Source organism: Pseudochaenichthys georgianus, chromosome 19 (assembly GCF_902827115.2).
Source record: "Pseudochaenichthys georgianus chromosome 19, fPseGeo1.2, whole genome shotgun sequence".
NCBI lineage: Eukaryota > Metazoa > Chordata > Actinopteri > Perciformes > Channichthyidae > Pseudochaenichthys > Pseudochaenichthys georgianus.
This window is the reverse complement of record NC_047521.1, coordinates 13,325,585-13,343,480: the sequence shown is the minus strand read 5'-3', so window position 1 is coordinate 13,343,480 and position 17,896 is coordinate 13,325,585. Positions and strand designations below refer to the sequence as shown.

Below are 17,896 nucleotides of genomic sequence, written 5' to 3'. Positions count from 1 at the left end.
CTCCGCTCATCCCTTAGTGATGTTGAGCGTGAACGCGCAGTTTACGAGTCTTCTCCTAAACGGCGACATAATGAGAGCCTGTGTGAAATGCAGCGTGTGGAGGGCTCTGGCGTGGTTTGCTACCAACCACAGCACATCCAGAGAATGTACACCTGGCGCTATCAGAGTACTGGATGGTACTCAGGGTGGCGGCGCGTGTGGCTGATGGACAGATGGATGAGCAGGCGGATGGGCAGAGAGTAGTCTCTGCAGTTCGCCTCTCCCCCCCGCAGTTCTACGGGATACAGTAAGTCCTGTCATCCCGGGAACAGTGTCTCGCGCTCCGTGCAGAGCGGCAGGAACTCTGGTTGAAAAGGAAGCTTTTTTCCAGGGTTCCTCATGGGGAAAGAAAATCAGGGTTTCTTACTCCCGGTATTTTCTGGTCCCGAAGGAGACGGGGCGGGGGGAATGAGACCCATCCTCGATCTGTCAGTGTCCAACAAGGGAATGGCCTTTTCCCATGCTGACGATCAAACAGGTGCTGGAGTGTTTCACCAGGGAGGTGCACATCCATAGTCCTGAAGGATGAAGTCCTCCTCGTAACCATCATCCCGAAACACAGAATTTCCTGTGTTTCTCATTCCTGGCTCCACGCACTTTTTCAAAGTGGGTGGAGCCGGTGGGAGCAGCTACTCAGAATGGGGATGAGTGTTATTTACCTGGAACGGACCGGCTGTGGCTGGCTCGCTCCAGGGAGGGAGGAAGCGGCTTACAGACGATACAGCTCGTATCTCATCTGTCAAACCTGGGTTTCATTATCAACTGGAAGAAGAGCTGTCCTCATCCCTCCCAGGTTATCTTTTAACTGGGAGTGGAATTGAACTCAGCCCCCCGCATGAGAGCGCGACTCTCACAGCGGAGAGGGGAGAAAGTGACAGCTCTCCTCCGGTGCGTCACAAACACCCCGTGGGGCGGTGACAGCCCTCTCCGTGATGCAGCTGTTAGACATGATATCAGATGGTCACGTGGTGATCCCCCTGGGTCTGCTTCACAGTGAGGAGACTCCAGGTGGTTTATTTCGACCTGTGCAATCGACCCCGTGCGTCAGAGGAGACGCATGGTGTACATTCCTCCTTCCGTGGGTTTGGATTGAACCCACTGGAAAAATCTCCACGTCAGTGGGGGTGGCCCCTGAGCAGAGTACGTCACACACCGCAGTGTTCACAGACGCATCTCTCGCAGGCTGAGGAACGTGCATGTCGCAGGCAGTGGGGGGACGGTGGCCGGGTCACATGTCTCTCCATATAACGTGCTGGAATTACTCTCCGTATGGAAAGTGCTCCAGCACTTCGTCCCGTTGCTGTACAATCAACATGTGTTGATTCGAACAGACAACTAAGCAGCGGCGGCCTACATAAATCACCAGGGGAGTGTTCGATCAGCGCAGCTTGCTGAACACACATCCTACACACAGCCAAATGGACAGCGTTCCGTGTGGTGTGTAGGGAAGAAGCCTGTACCCCGTTGGCCCCCCTGCCTCGTGCTGTCGTTCCATCCAGCTGTTGCTGGACAGGAATTGGCTTATAGCACGGTAAAAACATATGCTGCTGCCATTTCATCTTGCCACGTAGGTTTGTGGTCAGCACGGTGTTTAGTCACCCTCTGGCAAAACGTTTTCTACGGGGAGCACAGAGACTCAGACCTGTGTCACGCGCTTTAGCGCCTCAATGGGTTTTGGCTTTAGTGTTACGCGCACTGAGTAAAGCTCCATTTGAACCTTTAGATCAGGTTCCCCTGAAGTTCTTGTCAGCCAAAGTAGCTCTGCTCTTGGCTCTCACATCAGCTAAAGGGTGAGTGATATGTCTGCTCTCTCTGTGGCTCCGTCATGTCTCCAGATCCAAGGAGATGGCAGTTCAGCTGTTTTGCGCCTTAAACCGGCTTTTATGCCAAAGGTGATCACAAGCTCTTTTAAATTGAGGGATCACTTTGGATGGGTTCTTCCCTCCTCCTCACACATCAGAGGAAGAAGCCACATCTCATCTCCTCTGTCCCGTACGTGTGCTGTCATGTTTATTGCACGCACAGCCACGTTGCGCAAGTCTCGCAGCGCCTGTTTTGGGCATTACAGAGAGCACTCAATAGGGCAGCCTCTGTCTGCACAGCGGCTGCCACACTGGTTGTGTGAGGCTGTGTCACAGGCGTATGTCTACTCTGGGTTGGATCCCCCAGAAAACATCAAAGCGCACAGCACCAGAGGAATTTCAACCTCTATGGCGTTGCATGGAGGAATGACAGTGGGAGACATTTGCACTGCTGCATCTTGGTCTTCCCCCTGTTCTTTTATTCATTTTTATTTGAGGGATGTCTCCCATTCCTCTCTTACACATTCAGTACTGCTGTTCTGTCAGATTGAGGAATGTCAGGGACTAAACGGCGTGCCCTCTCTCCTGCCTATCGGCATTCAGAGAGCTGCCCCTTTTGCCCCTCTTTTATAGGTTTAACAAGTGGGATTTGTTTATCTCTACTTTTTTTAAACGACGGGTATTCACCTTCATTCCCTTAAAGAGAATATTCATTTGGAATAATGCTATATTTCCAGGGACTGTGATGCTCCTTCTTTTTTGCATGGGTTATTAATTGAGTAGATGGGTTTTTGTGCTTCTGGTTACGGACGGACCAGTGGGGCGTGGACTACATCCTGCTCATACGAAATATAACTGAGGTTACGTACTGTAACCCAGCTTCTATGAGTATAGGCGCAGCCCTCTAAGGTTCGGGCCCCACTGGCTCCGCGAATAGCTGAAGAAAAGCTGTTTGTGTGGGAGCAGTTGGACGGGCCATCTTCCTATTTATACGGAAGTGAGGCCGGAGGTGGGGCCCACGTCATAGGTGGGCGTGGATTAAGTCTGTCAGTACTGCACACGTGCAGTGGGATTACCCAATAGCGATAGCCTTAGAGGGCTGCGCCTATACTCATAGAAGCTGGGTTACAGTACGTAACCTCAGGGCTATTGTTGTGGGTGCACTGGGACACTTCCTTCTTTGTTGTTTGTGGACTCCAAGGTATGACATCTTCGAGGCCATAAGTGACGGACGCAAGTAACTCAGTGTGCCCAACTGTTTAAGCTATCTTATCAAAATATGTTGATTACTCTCTGTGAAACCAGTGAAATGGGCTAACGAGAGAGAGGCGCTCCAGAATTGACGTGGCAACTCTACCGTGCAGTCAGATCGTGGCTGCTGTGACTTGTGATGTGAATTCTCCGGCCGAAACTCCAAATAAACCATCAGTGTTTGACAATTGTAAGGAAATATTTGTATGTATTCATGTTAGTAAACTATGAAGAAGCTTAAAAGGGGAAAATTATTTGTGTAGAAAACTGAGCTGGTTTTGGGCCTGTGAACATGTGGTTTTTTGAGGACAAAGGAAGAAGGGGGGAAAGTGAGGAGTTAACATGCAGTCAATTCAGATCTAGGAGATAATGAAGCTGAGCTACTGGGATTGGGGAACTTAAGATGTGAGGTGTTGATGATAATTTGGGCAGCCAATCACGGAGGTCTGGAAGGGAGGCGCAGATAACTCCTCCTCTTGTAAGCGAGGTATTTAGACAGGAAGCACACTGTGTCCCGCTCTCTTCCCTCTGGCTGGCTGGCTCACGTGAGTATCAGGTAAATGTGGGATCCCACAGATCTGTATTTATTTTGTACTGCATTTGATTGTATTGCATTGTCTTATTACCATTAAAGTAGATTATTGTTATCGTTAATTGTATGCTCTGGATTCCTTCCTGTAATATATCACAGCTTGTTTAGGGACGTGCGGAGATTTGAAAAAAGCGGACTAGTTGTCCACTCATATCTCCATCAAATGGTGCCCCGACGTGTCTGAATAAACAGAGCTGTGGAGGGGTTCAGACGACTGGAATGGGTCGGGAACAAACACTTTAGAGACACCTCAGACAATCGCAGGGCCCCTGCAACTACAAATAAGGTAAACAAAAACTGTAGGATTGTCTGTAGGCGTTTCACAGTGTTTTGAAGTTTAAAAATGGAATAGACAATGCATATTTTACTATGTTAGGAAAGTTATATAAAACACGTGAACGTTGATCGCAAGGTAGACAGAGAGTCCTGCGTGACGGGATATGAGGCGGTTTAGCGTGGATCTCAGGTAGTTTATTCCTGAGTGGCGTGGAAACGGTGCAGTTCGTGGGTTGGGAGGTGAAATTCCTACACGACGAAGCCTGGAAGCTCGATATTTTAGATCGAGTCGCCGTTTAAAACTGAGGTTCAATAGCAGACTGAGGCCATAAGCTAAAGTGCCAGCGGTCTGCTATTTGTTCAATTCAGGGGAGAGAACGCAAACGTCACCGTAATTGTGACGGGACCGGCTCTCGTTTCCCTTGTCTGTAAAAATTAATTTGAAAGGCTGACGTATACATCACATTATCAAGCTGGACAAACTGTACGGGGAATAAATCTGTGTGATTTTTACCTAAAATACTTGTGTGAGCACAGACAATGCACTCAGAAGAGTGAAGCTCATTTGTGCTCTGCTGCTGCCATCTAGTGGCTGAAAGGGGGGGAAGCACGTTAACGACGACAATAGACAAGTGAACACATAATTAAGTCAGATAAATAAAAGCGAAGTCAATAGATTGATTTTAAGTGGAATCAAACAGGGAGCTAAAGAAAAGGCTTGAATATTTAAATAAATAAGCTGTCTGTAGGTTGTCATTGTTGATTAGTAAAGACCTTGTTTTATGTTGGTAAATGTAATGGTACAAGAGCAAGCTATTCATCACAATTGTATTTTTAGGTTATGAATAAAACAAAAAGTAGTAGCCTAAGTGATAAGCAGAAGGGTTTTTGGACGCTTCTCAGTATATGACAGGGGTGCCTATGCCCGCTTCGGTTTTCAATGTCCGCCATCACGTTAAAACAGAGGATTGGTGGCATTTTCAGTTCATTGCTTGCTTCCACACGCCTTCCCCCTCCTTGTCTCTTTCACGACTATAGTTAATGCATTAGAACGATTGTTAACTTGCCGTGTTTCTAGAAATCGAACTCACTGTTCCGGAACGGCCTTTCAAAATAAAAGCCAAAGGCCGCTGTTCGCCAGAGATGCCTTCACAATAAAACAGTAATTTGCTTAACAATATATTTAACTTTAAATATTGATTTTAATTCATTACAGATCTAACCTGCTTGTAACACAACTTAGATAATAGAATAAGCAAGTGGTTAAGGGGGTTTCCTGTCTGGCTCATTTGATTTAGAACTGAAGTAAGGAAGAATAGTGTTTTATGAGAACTGTCATTCCTCATGGTTTCTAAAGATAAAAAGAGATTTTACAATGTGGTTTTACTACTTTTAATGGAGTAAAGAATCTTGGTAGACTACTGCCATTGATTTGTTTTAACATTCACATGTTTCAGCATTCCTGACCATATAGACACTCAGCCGTTTTATTTTGTAACCCGTTGGGAGAGAGATTTAAATTGAGTTTTTCTCAGTAGAATGGCTGTGATTGCAGCAGCATTGGATAGTTCTGCACCACCTTTTGGGTTCTCTGAATCAGTGTGTTGGTGAAGAGTTGCTCACTGCGAACAGAAGAAGTGTGCAAAGAATGCATCTCTGAGGAGATATTGACCTTATGCTTGTGCCTCGTTGTCAAGGCAACAGTGGTGTGAAGAGGTACTGCGATTTTGGGGGATTTCTGCAGTACAGAGGACAATGTGTGTCTGCCTTCCCTCATCTCAAAGCCAGGGAGAGTTTCCTTGGAGCCCACTGACCAGGGCCGGTCCTAGCTTTTTTGGGGACCCTGCCACTGACGACAGCTGCAGAGGACAACGCATCACTGACTGTGCTCATTATGACAAGATCTTGAGACATGCTTGTCTAAGATTGTTCTGGAGGAATGATGCAATGATTTTACAGCATAATTGTGCAAGAGTTTCCCGGTTGGTGGTGTAGTAACCGTAATGCTTAGTGTTTAGATAGGAGGCTGCTTGTTTATAGGATGGTCTGGAATGCTGAAAAGGTTAAAGTTTAATATTCTTGGTTAGCAAACAAGACATCTGATTATTATGTCACACATAATAGTCTTGTTATAGAAACTAGCTATGGGTAAAACGTGTGGTTGTTATACCATTGTTATCATGAACAAAATATAGATCAGGAAATAGTATCTGCGTAAAGATGAATGGATTTCATATCCTAGAGGGGATTAGTTATTGTGAATACTCCACAAGGTATCTACTAATGTATTGTAAAGAACTTGAATTGACTTGATCAATAAGTGAAGATAAGAAGATGTATTGACCATAAATTAGTCAATTGGTAAATAAAAAATAGCGGAAAAGAGGAGAACTATTAAAGTGAAGTGGAAAATCTAAAACACACTGATAGGAAGGGGGGGGGGGCATGAAGGAAGTATGCACTGGACTTTTTATTCGTGTGTGAATTTGGTAGTGTTTTAATTTGTTACAGTAGGGAGTAATTGTTGCATGTTCGAACACCCAGAGTTCCACGCACTGTTAAAGAAGGTAACATTGTTCTTTAAGTGCACCAGAATTGAAGATACATTGATAGAATGAGTTATGGAATACATAGCAGATCTTTACAGATCCTAGTAATGTTTTGACACAAGATAGTGATGTACACATGTTTCTGAAATAGATCTATTAGTCATTTTAATACTAATTAGGTGTAAATGAATTGCAGTAATAGTACAATAAGGAAGTGACATTTTTTTTGGCTAGACACTTTTCAGGGAATGTGGGAAACAACAAGGAGGGGTTGGAGATATCTTGAACATTATAGTTGTAATTGTGAATTAATAAATGATGGTGCTCCATATATACAGATTTTTATAGACGGAGGATGCTGGCCTGTGCTGGAACGTCTCTGCAGAGCACGACACATGGCCAAAAAGACTGAGACCAACTGACCTTTGACCCTGACCGACAGGGTAACTTGGGAAGGCACTCTCAATGACTGACTCTGAGGTGTACCTGACCAAACCTGACCAAACCTGACTTTACAACCTGACAGTGTGAGTGAGTGTATGTTTGCACCTGATCAGTGCAACTGCATGATTTAAAACGATGACTAATCAAGCATGTTTTGGACTAACACATTATTTTTGTGTGATAATAATGTGTGAAATGAGAGGTTTCTTAACATTGCACAAAAGGGGAAACCGTATCTAATCTGCTTGATGATATTTCACTCCCACAGGAGGTGGCGGTTTGCAGAATGTGAAGCTCAAACTAAAATATGAAGATTCTGTTTCTTTTAGGACTGAAAGATGGAGAGAAACACTTACTGGAGTGTTTACTGGGGAAATGATGGATGTACATTTGGGAAAAAGGTTTGGTATTATCTTATAATCCATTATGACCTGAAGGTTTTCTTCCCATACAGGATTTTGTTTACACATGAGATAATGTGTAAAAAAGGGGGAGTGTAAACTTTACAATGTACATTTTTCATTTAGGGACTGAAAGGAACCGGCTGGCCCAACTCCATTGTTCAATCTGACCATTGATTGACAGTTTTAGAATTGACCTGCTCCATATCTGGGGATAACACACTGTTTGATGAAGGTTGACATGTCTATAATATTGATTGAGTTATAGCAGGTAACATAGATAAAGAATCAGTGGCCAAGGGGCTGCTGGGAGAGATGTAAGTCCAGAATGGAATACTGAAGAAGCTGACCTGTGAGTAATGTTTCAACAGACAACATCATGTAACTAGCCTGGTAAAGAAGTAAAAGCCATAGACTTTATTGTTTAGGTCATTATGGGGATATACATTTCATCTAAATTCATAATAGAAAGACATTTGATGACAGTTTGTTGGAATTCTGTATTCATTTTTCCAGTGGGATAATATCTAAGCACTGACGGGTAGAAGCAGTATCACCAGGAAGCCATTCACTTTGTTAGTATTGTGATTTTGGTTGTTTTTGAATCCATAACATTAGTGTGTTTCTTTACCAGAAACATTAGCAGTTCAAATCATATTTAGATTTTTAATGAGATCTCAAGGATTTTATTTTAAAATAAACACAGATGCTTGTCAGAAATTCGGAGCTATTGAAATATGTTATTTAGTTTACCTAAAGATGTTGTGGTTCTTATTTAGTTGGCACAGTCCAAGTATTAAGATTCTGAAGCTGCACAATTAATTTAGAAAACCTGTGCACAGACGTCTGTTGTTTTAAGACACCCCACAGGCTCCAAGTGGCCACGCACTGGTGGGTCAAACCGCCGAGGGCCCCAGAGCCCGGAGCATAGGCTTGAGGGATTTGTATCAGATTTCTCCACACAGGTTGTTGACGCCAAAAGGGGGACCCGAGACGCAGGAGGCTGACTGTCAACCCCAGGCTCTCCGGCCCCGACCGAGTGACCCAGAGGACATCCCATGCCGTCCGCCTACAAGGAAAGGGGGACAGCTCGTACCACGGGAGCCAGTGTGCGGCGGGGGAAAACACCTGCGAGGACCCTAGACGACATCAGGACGGATCTGGCTCTCGTCATGGAGGTCGACTCGGATGCTGTCATCAGCGGACTGGAGGAGAAGGACCTCGAGGACATCCATCCAGCAGTCGTCCCAGGAGGCATCATCATCGGACCGGAGAAGGAAGATCGGGAGGACATCTATTCAGCAGCGACTCGGAAGCTGCCATCAGCAAGCCGGAGGAGAAGGAAGACATCTCTCTAGCAGGCTGCCCAGAAGCCGCCGTCAGCGGATCAGAGGGGACAAAGACACGGCAAGCCAGGACGACACAGGGGACTCCACTCTCCGCGGAAACAGAAATGTGTGTTAAGTGCAACAAGACGGTGTATGGAGCCAGCCAGGCCTGCCAAGCTATGGGCAGCCTCTACCATGACAGCTGCTTCACCTGCAGCGCCTGTAGTCGAAGGCTGAGAGGGAAGGCGTTCTACTATGACGCAGGAAGGGTTTTCTGTGAAGAGGACTTTCTGTACTCTGGATTCCAGCAGTCTGCAGACAAGTGCAACGCATGTGGACATCTGATCATGGACATGATCCTGCAGGCCCTGGGGAAGTCGTACCGCCCCGGTTGCTTCCGCTGCGTCATCTGCAACGAGAGCCTGGACGGAGTGGCCTTCACTGTGGACACTGAGAATAAAATCTACTGTCTGAAAGACTACCACAGGGTCCTGGCGCCTAAATGTGCTGCGTGTAACCAGCCCATCCTGCCCTCAGAGATGGTCTGATGAAACCATTCGAGTTGTATCCGGAGAGGACAAGTATGGAGACTCAGCAGACAAGGATGCAGTTTTTTGACATTTTTTGGTCTCCCTCTCATTCTGCCATAAGAAATTGCTATGAAGGGCTGTTTCCAAATGTTTAAAGGGCTCTAAATATAATGTTGATAGATGAACACAGTGGAGAGGAGCGACAATAGTTATGTTTCAAGTGCCTTGTGTAAGTTGCACTCTTTTTTAAGAGTGCAAAAGGGGGAATTGTAAGGAAATATTTGTATGTATTCATGTTAGTAAACTATGAAGAAGCTTAAAAGGGGGAAAATGATTTGTGTAGAAAACTGAGCTGGTTTTGGGCCTGTGAACATGTGGTTTTTTGAGGAGAAAGGAAGAAGGGGGGAAGGTGAGGAGTTAACATGCAGTCAATTCAGATCTAGGAGATAATGAAGCTGAGCTACTGGGATTGGGGAACTTAAGATGTGAGGTGTTGATGATAATTTGGGCAGCCAATCACGGAGGTCTGGAAGGGAGGCGCAGATAACTCCTCCTCTTGTAAGCGAGGTATTTAGACAGGAAGCACGCTGTGTGCCCGCTCTCTTCCCTCTGGCTGGCTGGCTCACGTGAGTATCAGGTAAATGTGGGATCCCACAGATCTGTATTTATTTTGTACTGTATTTGATTGTATTGCATTGTCTTATTACCATTAAGTAGATTATTGTTATCGGTTAATTGTATGCTCTGGATTCCTTCCTGTAATATATCAGCTTGTTTAGGGACGCACAGAGATTTGAAAAAGCGGACTAGGTGTCCACTCATATCTCCATCACATCAAAGCTCCTGCTCTGCCCGTGTCTCTTTCCTGAGTCGGTGACTCCCACTGCATTGCTGCTACACAGAAGTTTCCCTTACAAACCATAGTGTGGTCACATCATAATAACATAATCTAGAGGGAATGTGCAAACCAATTATTGTTTTTAATTCATTTTAGGATCTCACAGAACTCCCAGTGTGGCTGTCGACTATTATTATTATTCACCATTAAGGTTCTTAGGTTTACATGATTAATAGAAAAAGAGTATGATAAGCATAAAAGGTCCACAATATATAACAGAAGAATTGAATGAGAACTTCGTATCGAATCATTTCATCTCTAATTATGCCCTAATCATTAATCAGACACTTCCTAAAAAACATTCCTTTATGTGACATCATAAATCTGATCATGCTTCCTGATCCTTTCTTGAATGATTACACTAACAGGAAATAAAAAAAAATTCTGTATCCATCAAGTCATTTAATAGTTCTAATGTGTCCCTGACTTCTTTCACCAGATTTCCCCCCAACAGCGTCCTCTGGCTGGAGTATGTGTGCCGCCACAAGAGGGCGAGCTCATCCTTTTTTTATGCTTTGGATTCTCAATATTGCCTTAAAGGTTACCTATTATGCAAAATCCACTTTTTCATGTTTTTTATACATCAACATGTGGAAAGAGATTCTGAAAGTTTCAGGAAAAAAGATTCTCTCACTTTTTGTCCTGATCCATTTATATAAAAACCTGTCTGAAAATGAGCTGATCAGATTTTGGCCACTTTATGATGTAATAACGTTTTTTTGGCTTGTGTAACCATTAGCCAATAACCAACCAAGGTAACCCCCCCCCCCCCCACCCTTATCACCTGAATCTCCTCCTAGAGCACCATTGTGTTCTTTTTAACTAAATATCTCTCAGAGGGGCGTGGGGAGGGGCTCCTTATTTTCATCTAAAGTAACAGACAGAGAATCAGCACTTTGGAAACAGGGCTGAAACAGAGGGGATTATGGGATGCTGCAATGCACGATCTGTTTGGTATTTGGAGTCAAACACTTCAGAGACATGTTTTGTATATATCTGACACCTATAATATATTTATGAAAAACAGTATAATAGAGGACCTTTAAAGGTTCTGTTTCTTCAAATGTGATGATTACAAATCTGATAATCAAGCAGTGATTTCACTTTGAAGGTAGCTCCAGAACTTTACTCTTATTTGAAGATCACAAAATAAAAACCAACATGTATTTTTATGAAATGTGTTATCTTGAATGAAGTGTATTCAAATCCGGACAAATGGTAACACATATTTTAGAACATTATCATCAAGTGTATATAATGTTATCAATAGTACTAACTTTATAATAAATTAGGTGCTACGGACTTGTATGTATATGTATTTATTTGTATATGTATTACATTGTCTGGAGTATGCAAAGTGTTTATTAGTCACTTACTTACTTAAACATCATTACAGTCCACTTTAGTCTCCAGCCTCTTTTTCCTCTATGAGAACACAGAGGAATCCTGGGATAACCACTGTGGGAGTGACCACGTCTGGCTGTCATAATAATGTGACACATCAGCATCTTCCGGTATGTGGGAGACTTGGGGACATTTCCAGACAGTACTGAGAGGACGACATTACCTGTGCAGACATCTCACTCTGTTTGGATTCTCACAGTTGTTGCTGCCATGATGCTTACTGGTTTAATCTTTCTGCTCTTCCTCACAGGTAAGCCTGTTTATTTATTTAATGACAGTCCTCTGGTTCTGCTCATTTAAAGAATTTTTTTTGGTTTCGAGAGTAATACCAAAATGTAATAAAAAAAAGAAAGAAAGAGAGAAAGGAAGTATCAAAATTGTAAATATATAATTTGTTTTCTTTTTTAATGAAATTTAAAAAATTGCTTATTATAGGAACATTAAAAGAAAAAAACAGTGTACTTAGAGAACTTTGCTTACATAATTAGGTTTATATACCGGGATATGAGCCGGAAAAGGGTGCATGATTTCAACAACATGCAATTTGGCGTTAATAGCAGATATCTCTCTGAAGGAGAGTCCCATTTAAACTTGAATTACTGTAATAATGATCACTTTCGAAAGTCATTAGTAGACCGGTTGGATAAAACCCCTGCAGTTCTGCCAACGCCCATCTCATAATGGCCTTTCAGTGACCACAACCACAGGATATTGCTGCAGATATGTGTGAGATGGTGTTTATTTCTGGTTTGATGAAGCATTGCTCACTCCGAAGCAATGAAAACCTACCCACAGAGAATAATGTCATTTTTCTCTGAATGTCCAGACCAACACCAGTAGTTCTAATTTAGAAGGAAAGTTTAAAAGACCATGTTTCCACATTACCTTATTATGTAATGAGTCATTTTCTGAATGTCTTGATGTTTTTGCTGTAGATGGGGTGTTACCTGAGAATAACTGCAGTTATCAGGATGTTTTAAACCACCTGCAGCTGACCAAAACCAATGAGCTGTACTCAATGACCCGCCCCGTTAAAAACTACAAGCGCCCCACACGGGTTTCTCTGGAAGTGCTGCTCTATGCCATTCTGGATGTGGTAAGTGAAAGCTTTCATGTTTTCCCGAACTGTGAAAAGATATTCTGACGAAAAAGCTCATTGAACAATCTTCAGGGTTTTTAAGGAGGAAATGCAGTACAAGCAAATTGGTTCGTTGTTCTGTTCTCCAAATTTGAATGGAGATACTACCTTGTATTCACGTGTGTCTATAATAAACTAAATAACATTACAAATATGGCAATTGATTAACATTTAGTTGGAACATAAGGAATACAATAATCTTATTAGCTTTTGTAATATTTACCTTTAATTGAGCCTAAGTCACCATGTGTAATGTAAACAAGTGTGATTGAGCCCAGATTTGTATTACTATGCCATACCAGGGGAAGACCTCTGCAGGTTTTCATGTATTACAAATAATATAATTTATTATCTTCAACTTTCACCGGTGACCTCTTTTAAACTCACTTTAGCCCTAATCAGACCTAACATATACTCGTTATTTATTTGTTTACAGGTTGAGACAAGATCAGAAATTCATCCCTTATTGTTTGGACTGTCATGGTGAGTGCTGTGATGAATACTGAAGGAACTTTTGTTTGGAAATGTTTTACCATTTAAATGATATATTATGTTTACCGTGAATCCTGTTTCTGTTTTCCTCTGTAGAGGTGGCACAATGAATATATATCCTGGGATCCAAATCAGTTTTGTGGAATTGATAATGTTTCTCTTCCTGCTGAAGTGTTGTGGATACCAGATATCACTATGAGGAAATGTAAGTGTAACCACACACACACACCAACACACACACACACACACACCACACACACACACACACACACACACACACACACACTTGTGACTTGTGACCAAGTCATATTTGTGATCTGGACCGTTATTTAAATAATTATTTTATAGTATTATCTCAGCAAGGCACTGTACAAGTAGGGATGCATATGGACTTTTAATTTGGTAAAATAATCCTTGTCAATTATATCTTCTCCTTCTTTTATTTTGAAAAAGTCCTGAATCAATTGCCATCATTTGTGTTTTTGTGTTCACATGTCTCTGTGTGTTCTCTTACAGGACAGAGAAGGACAAAGCCCCTCCGAGTCCTTATCTCACCATCAATGATAAAGGTGATGTTGAAGTCCAGAACGACCAGGTGCTGGTCAGCACTTGCAGGATGCACATTTACAAGTTCCCCTTTGACATACAGAACTGCAACCTCTCCTTCAAGTCTATCATACACACCGGTGAGAGCATGGCGAGTTCTGTAAGAGTTTGTTGTGACATGAGGTAAACTTTAGGGGATGAATATCGGGGGTTCATTCATAAAATAACTGGTGAGGTACAGTTTTAATGGGGAAATCGAGCAAATGTTATGCAGATGCCCAATGATGATGGTCCATTGAAGAAAGAAGTTCCTCAGGGTGGACTATATTGATCGAGAAAGGTAGCAAAAAAAATGCAACAATTAATCTTGAAACTGGTGAGTCATTGCAGGAAATAAGTTAAAAATAATCAGCATTTTTTTTGCATCATACAAATCAGCTTTGTGAATATAATGTCCAATAGACTCATTCGGAGAGAAAAACTGCCACCTTTTGTCTTTGCAATGATGCACTCGGCCTGTGAATAAACCAGTCGCAATGCTACCTAAAGTGTTTAAACAAAGCAAAAGTCACACTTCTGCGTGTGCAATGTCAGCAAATGAACTCAATCATGTCATGCTACAACTTTTAATACAAAAAACTAAACTTTTTTCCATAATTTTCCAGTGCTTCACATTAAAAACAGTCTGTTCCGCCACATTTTCATAATGGATATTTGTACACCTGCCAACGTGTAGAGTTTGCTTGAGGGATTCAACTTTGCAGGTCATAGACGCTCTCACATTGTGGGTGGATCCTCCGGGACATCTTTCAAGTGCCTCTGTGGAGGTGTAGCAAGACCGCCTCTAGTTTCAGCTTGTTAAGGCCCAGGGTGAAGGCGGCTTGCGACTCCTCTTGAGGTTTACAGCACCCCTCGCTTGTTGTAGTTCTTGCTGTACCCTCTCTCCATTTGATGAACTGGGGTGGATTGTCTTTACTGCGAGGGCTCTGCAACAATGTTGACAACCCATTCAAACACCTCTTGAAACCCCTTTTGTTCACCATGCTTTTTGGGTGTGAATGTTATCAACATTAATATCTATACAACAAATGAGTTTTAACATTGTTTATAGATGTACCCTCTTTATTTGCACCAGATCAAGTTAATTTGGTTTTAATGTTAAATAGTTTATTCCGTATTTCCAACATAACAAAGCATGTCCTGCTGCCTCTACTGGCTTGTGAATCAAACTTACAATGGCTTACTGTCTCAACCACTCCCAGCACTTTACATCCATTCTCATCTAAAACCACCTTTCCGTCCATTTATCTTTCGTTCCAGCAAAGGACATTCGACTCCAGCCAAGTGACAACTCTACAGAGGCCACAGAGTGGTCCCGTGACGTGATGCGGACCCAGTACGAATGGCTGTTTCTCAACATGACCGTTACCACCAACAACGCCAGCGATCTGATCAGCCAAGACATCATCATTTACACTGTACGTATACAGATGTACACAGTATCCTTTTCTTTCTTTCAGTTTGTGACCAAATGTCCCTTATTCCCTCATTACCCCCATAATGTTCTGTCCATCAACCTTTCCTTATTTCTTTCACGTTTTGGTCCTCAATATTTCTCTTTTCCATTTATATCCTTCTCACTTTTGCTACTTTATCTGATCTGAAAATGTAAATAAAATTGTATCTCAGAAATATATTTTCTTGAGTCCATTTGACAGGTTTTTCCTCAAATAAACCTATTGATAGAGAATGTACTCGAAGAAAAATACTTTTTGGTCTTAAAAATCAAATCCAAAACACTGATGTAGAAAAATAAGAACAGAGTAGAAGTGAAAAGAAACCTTTTTGATGCAGCTGCATTGATGTAAATGTGCATGCTGCATTGGCATTCTATTCCTAATGTTATGTTTATTTTAAGAAAGTTTAACCTTTATATAAAAGCCCATTGTGTTGCATATTTTGTATGAAAGGTGCTATACAAACACAGTTCTTTATTAGAAGAACACATATCATTGTTATTTTAACATATTATTTAAATGTTTTCAAGATTAAACAACTATCTGACACCAACATTTATTTCCCAGATCACCATGAAGAGGCGGTCTCTCCTCTATATTGTCAACTTCCTGGTACCTGTCCTGTTCTTCCTGTGTCTAGACTTGGCCTCCTTCCTGATCTCAGACAGTGGGGGAGAGAAGCTCAGCTTCAAGGTCACTGTGCTGCTCGCTGTCACTGTGTTACAACTTATTCTGAATGAAATTCTCCCTGCCTCTTCAAACAGGATTCCTCTTATTGGTAAAGCAGCTCAGAGTCATTCCTATTGGACTGTCAATGTGTGTTTATTTTTCTTTATTAATGCTGCTGCCTTCTCCCTCAGCGGTTTATTGCATTGGGATTTTTGCTCTGATGCTACTAAGCCTCCTGGAGACAATTTTGGTGATGCATCTGATCGAAAAAGACTCCCAAGCATCCCAAGACAACAAGGCAGATAATGGTCGGAGCAAGGACTGTAACAAGAGGAGCAAGGCCAACTTCCACAATAGTCACCAAGGTAAGACCAGGATCGATTTTCCATTTTGACGATGGGTTCCACCATCGGGGAGAAGGGGCCATTATGAAGCCCTCTTTGTGCCCCGGACCTATATATAAAGCGTCTTAAATGTTGTAATCCTATTTCAAAATGGTCTCTTGTTATGATGTCTTTTAGTTGTTGTTTTGATTACATTCCGGTTAATTGTAATATCCTTTCAGAGGGGAACGAATGGACTCAATGCGGCTGTATCTATGATGTGTGTGAAACTCCGTCTGAATTGCTGCCTGTAACCAAAGAGGTTAGATTTGAGTTGCACTTTGCCACAAAATGCCAAATCGCAAACAGAACTGATGATAAAGGTACAATCCATAGTTGTGTGAACCAGACTACAAAATATGTTTTGCAGGGAAACAGCAGAAAGGTGATTGAGGAGTATCATGCCTTGGAGAAGCTCTCAGATGAGCTGAGAGAGATGCAGAAAACATTGTCCCTGCTCCTCAGCAACACCAAGGAAGTGGCGAAGCCTGGTTACTGGACCAGAGTGGCAAAAAAAGTCAACAAAGTATTCTTTATTTTCTATTTAACAGTGGTAAGTCTGTTCTTAATTATTATCTTTTTTAAATGGAACACTGGATAGAGGTGATTATTGCTACATCATAAAAACACAATTGTCTGTTTCCATTTCAATAATTACACTAAAATGACTATATCTAATCTTTTCATGTCTTCAGTGTCTAATATGCACAATGTGTATGTATCACAGGTTGTCTAGATTCGTAGTTGATGTTTATATGTAATATAAATGTCGTTAATCTGAAGGTACAGTATTAGCTTTGAAAACGTATATCAAGCTCATAGTATCACACAAATATATAATACAATACAAATTATGCATGCTCTTTTTTATGCTTAATGTATGCTTAGTGCATGTGATGTATTAGTGTTTTGCATAACATTTTAATTTCATACTTGTTTTGTATAATGCATTCCTGATTATATATCTTAAGAGAACCATTGTGAAAATAAGTTGCTCTCAATTTGATAAATAAAGGTTATCTGTCTTCAAAAAGTACTAGTAAATTATCATTTGTCTCCTGAAACAAACACACACAGTTTGTTTTTTATCTATTGTGGGGACCAATGATTTGCTTTGGTCAATTGTGGGGACATATTTGTATGGATGAAATTTCTGGTGTGCTTGGCACTAGTTATTTTAATATACTATTTCATATTCCTCTGTATGTTCATAAAAAAAAATGTATGTGTTAAATTCAGTGGCGAACCGTCAGGGCCCTCAAGGTATTCATAGAATACCCTGGAACACTCAGATAAAACAAACAAAAAATCGATTTAATTATATAAATAAAATGTATATAAAATGAATAAATGAGAATTGTATCTGTGTCGTTGATCTGTAATATTACAGTGTTACGTTTATTTGTTTGTCCTTCTCGGACCATGCACTACGCAATTCAGTGGTTTTGTGTTAGAAAAGAAAGCAACCAATCAGATCTTGTCCTTCAACCAAGGTATTCTACATCCTTGATGGAATGCCCTGGGGCCTATATAAGGGATATACGCTAAAAAAATGGCGTACGCCAGTTTCTACGCAATGTTTGCGATTTATAAAATACAAACTTGACGGGAAAATGTGCGGTCCTCCACGCAAACTC

The 17,896-nt window shown here is 41.9% G+C and overlaps 1 pseudogene; it reads left to right on the top strand.

Moving 5' to 3' along the window:
• The first annotated feature begins 212 nt into the window (after positions 1–212).
• Positions 213–16,860, top strand: LOC117465183 (5-hydroxytryptamine receptor 3A-like; annotated as a pseudogene).
• Positions 16,861–17,896: the final 1,036 nt, after the last annotated feature.